Raw genomic sequence first — 15504 nt, 5'->3', positions numbered from 1 at the left:
ATTTCTGACCCTCCAGCTGAGGGGGTAATCGTTGAGTTAGTTCATATCGAACGACATTCTGTCCTGCGCCCTGGAGCCACCTTCGGGGTGAGGATCTGGACCCCGGGGGGTTACAGGGGGTTGGGGGGTTAAATGGGGGTCTCTCTCGCTTGGTTCTGCAGGCACAGTAGGGGTTATGAATCACATTAGCCCTTACAGCTGGGGCCCTGACCTCCCCTGAGGGCCACATTATTCCAGGGAATACCGGCTTGTATAGCACTGGCAAGGGATAAAATAAAGAGGGTCCCACTCATGAAAAGCGCAGGACTCTCGCAGGTCTCTCTTGCAGAGACTGTCACCTCTGACCCAGTTGTAATGTGATGCCACAGTCGGGAGTTACATCAGACGCAGTCAGCCGCAGGCTCGCAGGTGATTGGCTGGGGCCTGTGGGCTCGTACAAGGTGTGTGGACTCTAGAATTGGAAGGCGATGCCGGCCGGCTGCAGGGAGGCGAACGGCACAGAGATACCATGAGGTTCTACCACTACCCAACAACAAAGCCCAGAACCCGCACTGCACCCTCGCCTCTGACACCGTCGGAGCTGCACATCTAAAAGCAGAGGGGAAAGAAAGCCTAAGAAGTTTCTTAGTATAAAAAAAGATATTTGGAACATTGTGAAATACTTTGTCTAAAAGTAACTGTAATTTAGTGATAATTTAGTAAAATATAATTTCTGGAATGTGAATGTTGCTGATCCATTTATAGAGTTATAACAGGTGAGTCTGACAGACTTCGCATCCAATGTATTTATTGGAGTTGGAACAGAATTATTAACTCTACGAAAGTCCCCAAATTACATTATAACCTCATTATTCCCCATAAAGACCCCATATTACCATATAATCACTATAAAGACCCCAAATTACCATATAACCCCCATAAAGACCCAATATTACCCTATAATCACCATAAAGACCCCATATTACCCATTAATCTCCATAAAGACCCCATATTACCCTATAATCACTATAAAGACCCCCGAATTACCCTATAACCTATTACCCTATAATCACCATGAAGACCCCGAATTACCCTATAACCTCATAGGGTTCACACACATATATCCTGGGGTTTTCACAATCCATCTGTACCCACCGCCGTATACATCGATCTGCCAGAGAGTCCCCCTATAGTATCATTAACCTCAAAATATTTTGTTCCCTATAATACCCGGTTGGGTTTGGGGTGCCCCCGAATAATGACGTCCTGTAATCGAGCAGGAGAACCATTTCTACTTCTAGATTGTAAGCTCCTTGGGGCAGGTCCCTCCATACCCTCTGTTTCTACCCAGATTGTTATGTGATGTGCTACATGATTTGTCCTGTTTACCTGTTGTACAACACTGTGGCATGTGGTGGCACTTTGTGAATAAATACATAATAATTACACCAGCAGCACATTGAAGGACTTCTACAAGGTCTGTTCTCATGGTTTAGAGCTCATGAGTGGATCGAGCACTTGATAAGCAGCCATGCTGCTTCCATCTGATGTGTTGAGTGGCATAGGACCTCGTGGGGGGGTTCTTCCTAAATCTGATGTCAGGCCGGGCCGATCCAGGTTATATTCAGGGAATAACAATACATGGTGATTTTGCAAGACGTGTCCCTTTGTTGCTGTCCCTAAGATTCTGTCGGTGGGAAGAGGGTAATCGGTCATTAATCTGGATATTATCTTTAATTACCCGTCCGGTATTATACCACACAAACTTTTATCAGCACTGTTTGCACATTCTGTATTTGTGGCGGGTGGACGCTGAATGTGGGTGAAGGATCAGCACAGCCCGAGCGTGACGTCCCTTCAGGTTATTCTACGAATTCTTGGCACCCGGTTAGCGGTTAACGAGATCCAACCTTACGCTGGAAAACAGACTTCGCAGGAACAGGACAACCCAGGAACCTTGTAAACAGGCCCTTTCTCCTGCTCATCTCCCACTGGGACTACCGCCAACCTAACCAGCGTCATAACAAGTGGCTTTAGGGGACAACATTACCGCTTCGGCCGTGATTGAGCCATGGGTGGGGGACTGGTGGGCACCCCAAATCCCCACAAACTTATACACAGTCCCCACTCGGACACGAAAACTCAGGTGGGGTTTGTCAGAAGCTTGAGGCATCATAGCGTTCATCTGCTGGAAGGTGTGGGAGATCAGGTTCCACACTGTGTAAAAGTACAAAACTGGAGACCCCAACAGAAGAAATTAAATAAAATATCGAGAATGGCTTTTTATTAGAAAATTATACTTCAGCACTCGGTGGGGGCAGCAGTAGGGGTGCATCTCACATCGAAGACAATGACGTGTTTCGCTCTCCGCGCTCGCTCATAGGTTCCGTACTACAACAAGGGCCGGACCCTGGGGTAGTTTAGTAGAAACATCCCATTACTTGCTACGGGGGGGGGTTAGGACACTTTTTAGACATTACCCCCTCCATATGTATTTATAGACAGCTGAAAAAAAATAAAGACAAAAATAATATAAATACACAGGTCTGGGTTATCATGTTCTGAAGGTCTGTCATATGTGCCAGGAGACAAGGGGTTAATGTTTGAGCTAAACGGAAACTATAATAAGCCTGTTTTTCCTCCCCTCCCTGGCAGGGACCTTTCACCCTCAGTGACAAACACAATGTTCCTATGCTTTATCTCCAAGGACCGAGCGTTGCTTTCTTTACTCCTCGCCCTGGCCGGAACGCTCTGCACCTGTTTATAGTAACACCTGAGGTATTAACAGGGGGCAGAGGGCCAAAGCCCCCCCAGCTCTCATAAATAATTTTAAGTTTTAAGTTTTTCCCATTTAGTAAAAAGTGCCATAAAAATGCTGGTGAGATGAAAATGCTTGCAAGTTGGGTGCACAATGTATAGATCAAACCGCCTGCTCGGCACCAAGCAAACCCCGATTACAGAGAAGCCACTGAGCTGGAAGACTTTAGCCTTTAGGCTGATAAAACTACATGCCCCCCCCCCCAAGTATTTGCATTCCCAGACCCCCGGACCCTATATCTCCCTTGATGCCAGCTTCATATGACTCCTCTCAGCCATCAAGTACCCACACGGCAGCTCGAGCTGTGGTGTTGGGTCTTTAGGACACCATTGGTCTGGTGATGGGGCATTAATGGTCACTGGACCTCATAAAATGACTGTGAAGGTGAAGCTTGGGGCTGCTGGACTCCCATAGGGGTAATTAAGTACCTAGCAGTACACCCCAGGCAGCATGCATGTCCTATTTGGGGGGTTCAGGGCTGTTTCCCAGCAGATTGCCCCAGGTAGACAATGTGGTCCTTTTCAGGTACAGCCCGGCAAGGACGTCCGTCGAAGGCATCAGTTTGTATCCCTATAAACCAGCTGGAGATTCCAAACTCAGCACCGGACCTGACTGCGCATGCAGCACCATTGAGCGATCGGGGTCCTGAGCCTGCGCTGAGAGACACACAAGATTGGGGGATTTTGCTTCAGGACTCAGCCCCGGGAGTCGACGTTACGTGATCGTGACGGCGATGTTATTTCACGAAGGAGCAGAGTCTTCTGAGAAAGCGGCTTCTGGACAAAAAAAACCCCCGAATGACCGGGAAGAAGCCCTCGGCTCGAGTAACCGGCCTCCTTATCTGCCCGTAGAATCTCGGCTTTATCGTCGTCTCTCCTCATCTTTATGGCTTTGTTTTTGTCTGTTTCACAACATTCTCTTCATGTACATTATGGCTCAGATTGCCCCACGATGGTTCCTGGAGGAAGAGTTCATTACCTGCTAATGTCTGCTCTGTAACATCAGGGGTAAAGTCCTGAAAACACTTTCCACGACCTGTCAGAGGGTCAAACCGCCGGTACCGGCACCAACATTCTAGCCAAGGGGTATGTAGATAAAAATCACCGAAGGTCCAACGATCGGAGCACATTCAGACCCTAACCCCTAATAGGGGCCACAAGCAGCTGCCTAAGGAGGTTACATGGGGGTGATCGTTTCTAATCAGCCGCCAATGAAACGCGGTTTTGCTCGATCCCCGTTATGGAGAAGGCACCAGTCGGGTCTCGCTAATAACTCGATGTCGGAAATGGCCGGTTTGGTGCAGTTTGGGCAGCGTTAGGCTATAGTTAAGCCCGGATGATAAATTATATTTTTGTGTTCCGAGGATTCAGGGTACGTGAGCGAGGCCAAAGGTCGCAATAACAAGACGTTCTTTAAAATGTTTTCAAAATGGAAAACAGTCCTTGGAATTTGACATAAATAGCCGGCCGCGGAGGCGAAAGTTCGGGTTTTCTGTAAGAATGTCTCAACTTTTTGCAAATTCATGGTTTTAACAACGAAAAACAAAATAACTGAGAGAACTCGTCAGTTTCCATAACACGGGGCGAGACACCCCAACGGGGTGATTTCCGAGTGTAATCAGCGCAGGTCGGGGGCGACGTCCAGATGCAGATATAGCGTTCCCCCGACTCATCCACAAGCGAGGGCACGAGACGCCTTCACTTCCACCGCGTGGCCTCTGCTGTGGCCCCCCAAGGCAGGGGCGGCGGGGGGGCATATTTCTGCTCTAGTTCACTTTATTAGCTCATGGTTATCCAGAATGTTCCTGATCTGCCCCAAAGCAACAGACGGGGGACATTAACCTGTTCTCAATGAGGGGCGTTGGGTTAGAAATGGGGCGATGCCCCCCCCCCTCCGCGGGACAGGTCTGCGTCTCGTGATTTGTGGGGAAGATGAGGCAGAAGCTTGGAGTTTGTAACCCGACGGTCGGCATTCTTCTTCAGCATTCAGAACACCCCGCGGCCCGTAAGAGGCCCTCACCTAATATATCGGGGATCTTTAATACAACATGTGGAGGCGGAATAAAGGGTGCTCTGCGCCCCCAGAAAGTGGGGTGAACGCGGACCCCAATAACCCCGCCCATTCTGTGAATGGGAAATAAAAGAAGGCAACCTTTTCACCCCTCAAACGGGGCGTCCTGCTGCCTTGATGTGGCTGTGGAGTAATTAGCAGGTTGCCATGGTGACTGCTCCACATTCAGAACTGGTTTGTATCTGAAGAGGAGTTGGCACCCCCGGATCTTCTGATTTTCCTCTTAAAATGGGAAAGTGTTTACGTTTTTAGTTAATAAAATCCTAGCAGAAAATGGACAAAAACATTGTAAATCTCCCCGTCATTTAAATTCAGTTATTGCCTCATTTCATTCTAATTAACCCCCTGGGGGTGGGGGGCCCCGGTGGGACCCCCTGTATGTGTAACGCTCCGACATATCCTTACACAGAAGAGGAAAGCGATGGAGGCGGCGGACGTCTGACGGAGAAACCGCCGGCGACATCAAACATCCCACTGCAAGGGGAGCACTGCCCCCAGGAGGGTAAATTTATCTACTACAACTTTAGTTCAAAAAGGCTAAATAACTGGAGCGTGAAGACATCCAGCGATCCGTTTAATTGATCAGAGCGTGCTGGGCCGCCTCCGCCGTGCGGTTAATCTGTGTACTCTCTCTCTCTCTCTCTTGTCCGGTGCGTTGGGCCGGGGACTCGGTCGGGATCGTGGCATTGCAGAAAGAAATGGATGCTGATAATACGGAGAGTAAACGTTACTAAAGCCCCTTCTGCCCCCGTCGGAGTAACCGGCCGGCGACGGGATTAGACGAGCTGATAACGGAAACGTTCAGTGTGTTGCATGCGTCGATGCGGACCCGGTGCCGCTCGGCTCTATCAGGCTCTCCAAAAATGACGTCACCGCCGGCGGGAGCCGTGTGTAACGCTCTAAAAAACTTAACAAACACAGAAACTGCCATTCAGCCCATCTGGGAGGCTGTTCCACGTATCTACGCAGTAAAAGGCCTTCCATTATATGGAGGCCCCCTTTCCGAGGTTTTAGATCACGGCCTCTTCGGTTATTACCGGCGGACTTAAACAATCTTTATTTAGACGGATGTGAGGACAGGCGGCGCGGTTATTGGTTCCGCCAGTAGATGTCAGCAGCGCGCCATCCGGGACGCTTCAGTGAGTGAGCACTCTACCGAGACAGCCGTGAGGGGCATAACAGGCGAGAGCCGTGAGGGGTGTAACGGGTGAGAGCCATGAGGGGGGTTATAAGGGGTTGAGAGCCGTGAAGGGGTACAATGTTTACAATGGCTTTTGGGCTGAGGAACATCTCGTTTGGTTCCCATGGTGATTATTCCATATTTTGCACTCTGCTGGGTTTTCAGAGATTCCACTGTCAGGAACCCGGCGGATTTGCCTTTGGGTCAGACTCGGACTGGCGACTCCCTCGCGAGGAACGCGGTGGGTAAAAGCCGGAGGCAAGATAAGAGTATGACGTGAGTGTGGGTTGGAGTGAGTGAGTGAGTGTGCTTGCTTGAGGGCACTTGTCATCTGGGAAAGTGTTCTTCTCAGGAGGGGTCCCTGATGCCCCCAGACTTCACTTTCGCCTCAGTAAGAAGGTGTTACCTCTGTGAATGTTTTTTACCCTGTGTGGGGTAAATAAAGTCTTATCAGCTCCTTTAACCAGCAGCGTGAATCAGCAAATCTCGGGGGCACCGCGCGGCGTAAGCAGCTACACGCCCCGGCCAGGGATAATTGGTCCGCTGGGATGGGGCATGTATGGGGTCAGTCTCCTAAGCAGTGCAATGTGAATGTAAGGTATGCTTAACCCCAGGAATGTTTAATGGGAATGTATAGATCGAGACCCTGCATGAAATACACCTTATCTACATATGCAAATTGTTCATTTGCATATGGTGCAGTGTGATGATCTCACCAGTTGGGTGGCAGGTGATGGTTCGAAAAATCTGCAGTTCACATCATGATCAGCCAGCCCGACATCTCTGCCACAACGCCTAACCCTGATCCTGAGCAGCGTTCTAATGTCTTGTGATGGGAGTTGTGAGGGGAAGGGCTGGTTGAGTGTCACTGTGCGTCTCAGTTGCTATGGTAACCCATTTGGCTGAACGTTATCTCCCCCCTATGCGTTGCTCCTGTCGTGTCTGTGTGTCTATGCGGAGCGGGGGGCTTGTAACGCAAACCCCACAGAAAGCCACTTGGGAGCAGCATCAGGGGGTCTGGGGGGCTGTCGCTGCCTGTTTACGGCTCGCAGCGAGGTGGTCTCGGATCATGCTGCTTCCCCTCTGGCAATGAAAGGGTGAATGTACGGAGGCAGCAGCACTCATACAGGGGGCTGTTTTTAGGATCGGGGCGTCCCCGTCTCGTGGGGTTTCGAAGTTTGGGCTCAGGTCCAGTTCATTTTATTTTGGGCTTCATGTGTTTGTTTTTGGGACTTTCTCCTCTCGCTGCCAGCGACCTTAAACTTCTTTCATCGTCTGACGATTCATTCATAAAAAGTATCTCCCGGGGCTTTGCAGGTAAACATCGGCCCATATTTAGTAAAAAGGATCGCGCCGAACACAATGGGGCCTCTGTACAAAGAACAATTCTGGGGTAAAAAGCAGGAACGTTCTGTTCGTTACCATGGTGACTGCTTCACATTGTACCATGTTCCCCCGCTCATGCTGCCGACCAGCCGGGGTATACCTTGGATTTGGTTGCTTTATGCTTTGAAGACTGAAGGGACGCAGGGCACTGAATTTAGGGCCACATATTGGCCATTCTTTGCTGACCCATCCACATGTTGGGTGTATTACGCACTTAATCCGACACACTGCATGCGCAGCTCGGTGATGAGGGAAATGTCCTCTATCCCGGGTAATGGATCCGGTGGATCGGGTGGGTTACTGAGGACTAATGGATGCGGTGTTAATCTACGGAGACGTCCGGCAGCTGCTTTTGGTGCCGCTTTAGCGGGTTCTCTACCGGCTGCCGCGCTCGACGTCCTGGAGGGGCTTCGGTGACGTTGGCGGCTTTTAAGGCTCATTCGAAGCGTTTTTACGGTTGGAGGCAGTTATTGCGATTGACCCCAAAACCACGGTGACCAAAGATTTCTATCGCGACATAACACGAAACGAAGAGAAACCGTAATCCGATGGATACGGAGCTGCGTTTCTGGAGCCGTCGTGCAGGAAAAGATTGAACAAAAACAGAGAACTCTTACCCGGTTACTCCACGGAAAGGAAGTTCGCGCCGGTGAGAAGCAGCAACGCGTTCCTCCTCAACACGGATTTTTTCCCATTTCTGATATTTTTTATGTGTTTTTGGTCTCCTTCTGATTTACTATCCGTCCTCCTTCATAAATAACTCATAGAAGTCACACTTTCTATTACGCTGATATGCTCTTAGAGGATTCCACAGAAGGGGTCTTCTCTATTAAGAACAGCTTTTATGTTAAACTGTTCTGGTTCCTTGTATATATGTGAGAAGAGTCTGTCCTCGGGGGTCCGTGTCCGGGTTTTAATGCACCGACTAGCGGGGGGAGTTAATTGGTCCTGGTTTGTAAGATGCCGTCTGACCGCCCCCCTGGGGTAAATATTAACTGAAATGTGCCTATTGGGGGGATGCGAGATCCTATTGGGGGGATGCGAGATCCAGACGTGCACAGACACGATGCACAGGAATATTAATAATAATAATAACCGCTCTTGGACCCGCGAAGCTCCCATTATTCTGTGTCCTGGCGGAGAAACGCGTGGGGCGCCGAGCCAAGGACATTCTATGCCCCGGCACGGCAGCAATTCCAGGAGACAGCTTTCTAGTGAAAAACGGCTGGAGGGAAGCCGGGTCTGGAGAGCCTGGGAAACCAGAGCCTCTTCTCCCCATAACATCCCGTCCGTACCCGGCCCCCAGCCTGCGCTCTGAAACCCGATTTTACAGCTTTGCGCGGCTCGACTGGAACTTGTCACCTAAATGAGGCGGGTGGATGTGATGAGCGTGTACGGCGGGTGGATGTGGTGAGCGCGTACGGCGGGTGGATGTGGTGAGCGCGTACGGCGGGTGGATCTGGTGAGCGCGTACGGCGGGTGGATGTGATGAGCGTGTAGCGCGTGGATGTGACGTCTCTGCGCCGAGCCCCTCGCCGGGATCTCTTCTGATTAATCACAAGTCCTCTCGCTCGCCGGGTAGAAATTACCCCCGCTGTGTTTGGAATCGCAGCTGCGCGCAGGTCTCCGGCAGGGCAGACGGGGTAATAAGTGGGTTAGAGATTCTCTCTGGAGAGGGGCAGAAATCGCTAATTCGGGGGGCTTCCTCGCGTTTATTCAGCAAGTGCGTCACAAAATCATAAGGAACGCACGCAATGCAGCAGACATGTCACAAACTGGGAGAGAGCCTTCATTAATAATCTGTAGAACGGTCAAAGGCTGAGAGTGATGGGAATGGGATAAATCCGTTCACCGCAGGCCGCCATACGCGGAGAGAGTGTTACTCTGGTCTGTGAGAAAGTAGAGCAGCCCTTCCCTGTGGAATAATTAATGGTGGATCTTGTTATCGGATGGGTTAGCTTCCCTGCGGTGCTGCGTCAGCCGTGGTGCTCTTTAAGGATTCTGGCTGAGATTAATAGGAGTTGCAGTTCAGTAGCAGCTGTCCGGCCCCTCCGGACAGCGGCTGTATCTCTCTCCATATATATATCATTCAGGGTCACAGAAAATTTGCAAATAAAACCCAAAGGTTGGTAAACAGGTGACTAGTGGCACGTTACATTTATATAGCGCCAGCAGATTCCGTAGCGATGTTAAAATCAGTAACATAAGAGATCGCTGACCTGTTGGGGTCACCCCCCCCCCCCCCCGTGCCAACATCCCCCAGGATGCACCGAGTCACAGCTTCCTGATTGGTCGGCAAAACTGGATTTTTGTGTTTTATAACTGGTTCAGGACTCAGATGAGGCCACATGGTGTTTGCAAACCACCCCATACAGGGGCAGTTCTATGATTTGTAGCAGAACGCGTTGCAGGATTCCTCCGATACAAACATCTCTTAATGAGACGGGAGGAGCGGCTCTGGGGTCTGACCTTTATCCGCGTATTAAACAGATTTCTTTCATCTCCTTCTCCATATACGGCCGTGAGATAAAAATAGCAGATATGCTGAAACTTTCAAACCGCCCAGGGGCATCCTGGGGCCGAGAGCGGGAGCCTGTGCTGCCCCCCACAACGAGGGTAAAAAGCTTGCCGTATGCAAACATTTCCCCTACCTGATTTTATAAAGAGCCAGCCCTGTATAAGGTATAGTTAAATCAGTGAGCCGGCCTCCTGTATAATGTATAGTTAAATCAGTGACCGGCCTCCTGTATAATGTATAGTTAAATCAGTGACCGGCCCCCTGTATAATGTATAGTTAAATCAGTGACTGGCCCCCTGTATAATGTATAGTTAAATCAGTGACTGGCCCCTGTATAATGTATAGTTAAATCAGCGAGCTGGCCCCTGCCTAATGTATAGATAAATCATTGTGCCGGCCCCATGTGTAACGTGAAGTTAAATCTTTACTATATTAACCTTTTTGGCTCCCGGTCGGCCCTGCTCGGACAGGGTACGCACTAATAACACAGCAGGTATCAATGAGTTAATAGAAGCTGTGTATAAGCTGCAGCATGGGGGTTTGAGAATATTTGCATCTCATTTGCATAGCAACGTCCTGGTGTGATCTCTTCACACAGAGCTCTCTCCTCCCTGTCCAGTGACATCACTATAATTATCTGTCTAGGCCACAGATTAAGGGGTGTGGTTAGAGGCTATTTAAGTAACTGGGCGGGGCATTTAAAATAATTATGCCGATTTCTATACACATTATCGGGGCTTTTAGGGCAGTAGAACCCTGCATTACCCTCATACCCAGCAAACATTCTGCCCCTCGTGTCCGGCACCCATATATATCATTGTGATACCCGGGGCCGAGCCGGCCCTTATTACTGTTATTAGTGAATATCGCTCCGCTCGTCTGCTTATTGCCCCCCATTAACTATCCAGTCTGCAGCCTCAACCCTGCCTGCTCCTTTTAACTTAACACCCCGGGGGTTTTAAGCATCACCAGTGCGTTAGGATACCTCAGCGCGGGGCAGTTAATTGGAAGCTGGGGCAGGTTAATCCTCCACCTCGTGGCGCCTTATTGCCGAGGGAAACCTGCGCCGCCGGGAACCCAAACGCAGATTAAACACCGAAACCAAAATAAATGGAGCTTTAACCCTTTGTGCATCCCACAGACACAATGCTTCTCACAGCTCCGGGGTTAACCCCCAAGCGGCAGGGGCATCATTAGCGTGACGTTGGCAGCTCGCGGTGAATGGGGCTGTTTGTAAATGATTGAAGCGGAGTATTGTGCCCCAGGGGCCCTCGCCAGATGCTGCGTCACGATGTCCCGGGGGGGGGGGGGGCGAGTCGTCAGTAATGTCCTGACACTGAATTATTTATTAGGACGGGAAAAGTCACACAGAGGAGAAGGAACATGAATAAAACAACGACGAGAGGAGGCCGCGGCGCGCAGGAATGCGATCGCCGCCTATTAACCGTCACCCCTGGAAAACCGACGCGCATGTCCGGGGCCCGGCCGCAGGCCAGGAATCTGCATTGTGTGAAATATTTGGGGCGGGCACGCCCCGGCGTGTAAACATCGCGTTTAGGACAAGAGGTTTAACGCTTTCAGTGCCAGCCGGCCACCCATCGCAGTCATCGCCAGACGGAACGCACCGAGCCCCCGGTGATAGAGGGTAAAATGGGCAAAAGTAAATCGAAAAGCTTTAATGCCCTGGAGCGATAGATACGTTTCCGCTCCACAGCAGAGCCCTTCCATCGCAGGTGCAGTGCATGCGCGACGCGGGTTGATTTTGTCTCACCGTTATGGAGTCCCGATCCTGCGCGTTCCCAGCATCCTCTGCTTCCCGCCTAAGAATATGTGGCTTTTTTTAACGGGTCCCTGGGGCCCCCCTCTTCAGCTCTCAGAGACATTAAAATAAAATCCCTCCCTGAGAGCCGAATATAAAAAGAACGGAAACGCTCCCGAAATCCCTCGACGGACTCGGCGACCTCATCTGCACCACGAAGCCTTATGATAAAGGACACGGCGCCCGAGTCCTGCACCGGTACCCAGAACCAGCAGGCCACGGGTCGCCTTCATCCTATTGGCTGATGCCACTCATTAACCGTTTGGTCTCTTCGGGGCTTGGGAGGAGGATTTCCAGGCTCTCGTCTCCCAACTCTAAACAGAAACCCGCATTATTTCATCTATTCAGATGATTCCTCTTTTTCACTGCGCTTTCCCTAAGGGGGGGGGGCGTCGGGATTTATTTGGGGTATTTGTAACTTTTCCCGAGAAAGGGTTTGAAATCTTTCCCGTTTCTATAAAGTGTTTACAGGAGGAGCCGCCGGCGGGGACTCCTCATGCGCGGCTTGTTGTGGTTACAGAGTGAAGTTGGCAGTCATGGCCGCTGATGGCACTTTCTGAGGCTGAGCGCATTTGTGTTATTCTGCCCCTGTCTTCTGTCTGCCCGTCTCTCTCCCTCTCTTTAAACTAAGAGAGGTCTCTGCCAGCTGCAGATAACCGTCTCTCCGCCCCAGAGATCGCTGGCAATTATCACCCATGAGAGAGACAATCCTTTTATTTAACTGTTTCGGCATTGCGTTCTTCTCCCTCCTGCATCTGGAAGAGCTTCCCCCCCGCGAGTCTGGCCAAGAGGACCCTAAAAGATGGCGCGCTACAAATTATTATAGCGTGGAATAAAATAATTGGGTTTCTTCAGTTTTTACTGGCTGTGTGGCCCCGCCATTGGGTTTTACTGGCTGTGTGGCCCCACCATTGGGTTTTACTGGCTGTGTCGCCCACCATTGGCTGTATTGGGTTTTACTGGCTGTGTGGCCCCCTCATCTTCTTTATTGGGTCTTTATGTTGGGGGTGTTTTCGGATTCTAAAACAATTATGCGGCAGCCGGTGCGCTGCGGGTCATGACCGCCTTCCTTCTGTTATATGTTCTACATTCCTAAAAGTTCTATGACATTCTACAACGGGGCAGACGGCTCGGCTCCCCAATCACACCGCAGACGGCAGAGAGAGCAACCACCCGACGGTCCTGCTGGAGAAACGTGGCGGCCCCCACAGGCTCTGAAACTCACGCAGTTCAGTCAATATTTACCCGCGGCCTCGCCGCCCAGAGCGCGTTCCAGAGCTGAGCCGACGCGCCTTTGTTTGAGAGTCACACCGAAGGGGCCGCTAACCCAAATAATCAATATTTACTTTAGAAATGCTGTTGGGGAGCGGAACGCGGGGCCGGCGGCGCATTCAGCAGAAGTGATTCCGGAACCTCCTATCCTTTCGGTTCCGATCCGTGAAACGCTGCGTAATGTTTGGGATAAAAACCTTATTTATTCACAATCGTCGCTTCGCCCGCCACACGGAAAGTGGCTTTTTGTTTATTTATTTATTCGTTGTTATTATCAGCATTATTATTATTAGTATTATCATTATTATCAGTATTATTGATAATAATAATGATAATACTAATAATGATAAAAATAATGATAATATAACCCTAATAATAATGATACTATATTATTAGTATTATCATTATTATTATCATTAGTATTATTAGTAGTATTATTTATAGTAATAATAATGATTAATAATAATAATGAAACTAATTGACAATAATAAGAATACTAATATTATTATTAGTATTATTGATAGTAATAATAATGATACTAATAATAATAATACTATTATTATTATTGATGTTTTTCTGCCGAGATCATCCCCTGTCGCTGCTTTCAGACGGCTTCGCATCTTCCTTTCAGGGAAATGACTATAATAAACGTTGTGAGACAGCTGACATCTGGGATTCTGATCCGCAAAGTATCAGGATTCCGCGGTCAGCCGCCTCGGATGGGGTTCCTGTCCACCTTACACCCTTCATTTTTACTCAGCGAGATTCCGTTCCTTTGTACAGATCTGTGTCTTTTGCCCGTTTCCCTGTGAATTGTCTCCCGGCGTGGGGGGAGGGGTAGCGGTTTCCCCCCTCCCCTTGCTGGAAGTCACCAACGGTTTGTCGAACATCTGGAGGAACTAACAGGTCTTTGGTTACATTCTCTGGGGACTCAAAACCAGCAGATTGTAAAGACCCCCCAGGAGAGCAGGAGGGGGGCAACGCTCTGTATCTGCCCGCGTGGGGGGGGCTTTGGTGATGAAGGCGGCCGTGCATGACGCTCCCACCGGGTTCAATTCTAAGCACTTCAGATAAATTCGAATTTTGTTTTATCTTTAAAGAGGCGCTTTTGAGCAAACAGGTGTTTTGAGCAGATAAATGCTGCGGAGACATTCAGCGCTCCCGGGGGGGGGGGGGGTGATTGGGGTGTGTTAGTGCAACGCGGTTAGGAGACCCCAGCCAGGTGGGCCGCAGTGTCTTGGGAGGGGGCAGGCAATAAAGTTTTTTAATTTTTTGGACAAACTGCGACCTCGGCTCATTTTCTGTGAAGTTTTGAGTGTAAATCAGTAAAGGTGGCGGCTGACACTTTATTCCACCCCGGTGTGTCCGAGGAGGGCCGGGGTGTGAGAAGATACAGGTTCTAACACGTCTGTGAATGGACGGGCACCTGCCCTGCGCCAAACCACGACTGTTAATCACCCCTGTAGAGAAGGTTATTGTGAAGGAGATTTACTGATCTGTTAACTGCCACGGTGGATAATTTATATTCCGAGGATCTTAAATCCCCGCGGAAGCCTCGGCGGGCCCCCGGAAGAATGATCTTTTCCACGTTTCTCTATGAATCCTGTAGAAGATTCTCATGGCGCTCGGGGTCTGATCCGCTTTATAGACGCAGAGGAGGGATCCCAGCCAGGGGCCACACGTGTCCTGTCACCGCAGGGCCCGACGTGTGCAAACAGTGCGATCTCTGCATTGTGTTATAAATGGGAAGGCAGCGAACGGGTTAAGGGGTCCGCCGTGGCTGTGTTGGCGGCTCCCACCCCCCCCCCCAGCGCCGTGAAGGGCCCCTGTGTTCGGAGCCGATTTGGCAGCCGCGGCTCCTTTTGTCCCCTCAGCGTTTCCACTGCCCCAAAGCTGTCAGCTCTTTAACCCTTCTGTGCCCTCCAGCCCACTCCCGCAACACTGCACACAAGGGGTTAAACGCCTTCACATCCATAGGAGGTTTAAAGGGCCACGTCCCATCTAACTATTTCCCTTCTACAGATTCCCCGCGCTCCTTGCGCTCAGAAGCCCTTCTCTCCCGGGGTTGGCGGGGGTACAGGGGGCCACGATGCCAGCGCTCGGCACCCCATAATCTTTTAACGTTTTTCACTTTCTGTTTGTTGTGGTTTTGCACATTTTTTCCTAACTACAAAAAAAATCGGGGATTATTCCAGCGGAATGTGGAGCGATCACCGTGGCAACGGGGGATACTTTACTCTCCATTTTCGTGGCTGAGCGGGGCCCGAGCCCTCCTTTGCTGCCCCTGTTATTACACATGACGCTGTGTGTTAGCGTGAGGTGGCTGATAGGCACCAATCAGCCTCTTATCGCCCTCCCCAGGAGCCCCGGCGGCCGACCTCGTGGCAGCGAAATTCAGAATCATCTGACTTTGTTATTGAAGTGACAGCCTGAGTCACACGCCGAGAGACGCTTAAAGTGAC

This window comes from Sceloporus occidentalis, unplaced genomic scaffold, assembly GCF_023333645.1.
Source record: "Sceloporus occidentalis isolate IW3139 unplaced genomic scaffold, rSceOcc1.0.p SCAF_124, whole genome shotgun sequence".
NCBI classification, from domain to species: domain Eukaryota; kingdom Metazoa; phylum Chordata; class Lepidosauria; order Squamata; family Phrynosomatidae; genus Sceloporus; species Sceloporus occidentalis.
This window is presented reverse-complemented; position numbering follows the sequence as displayed.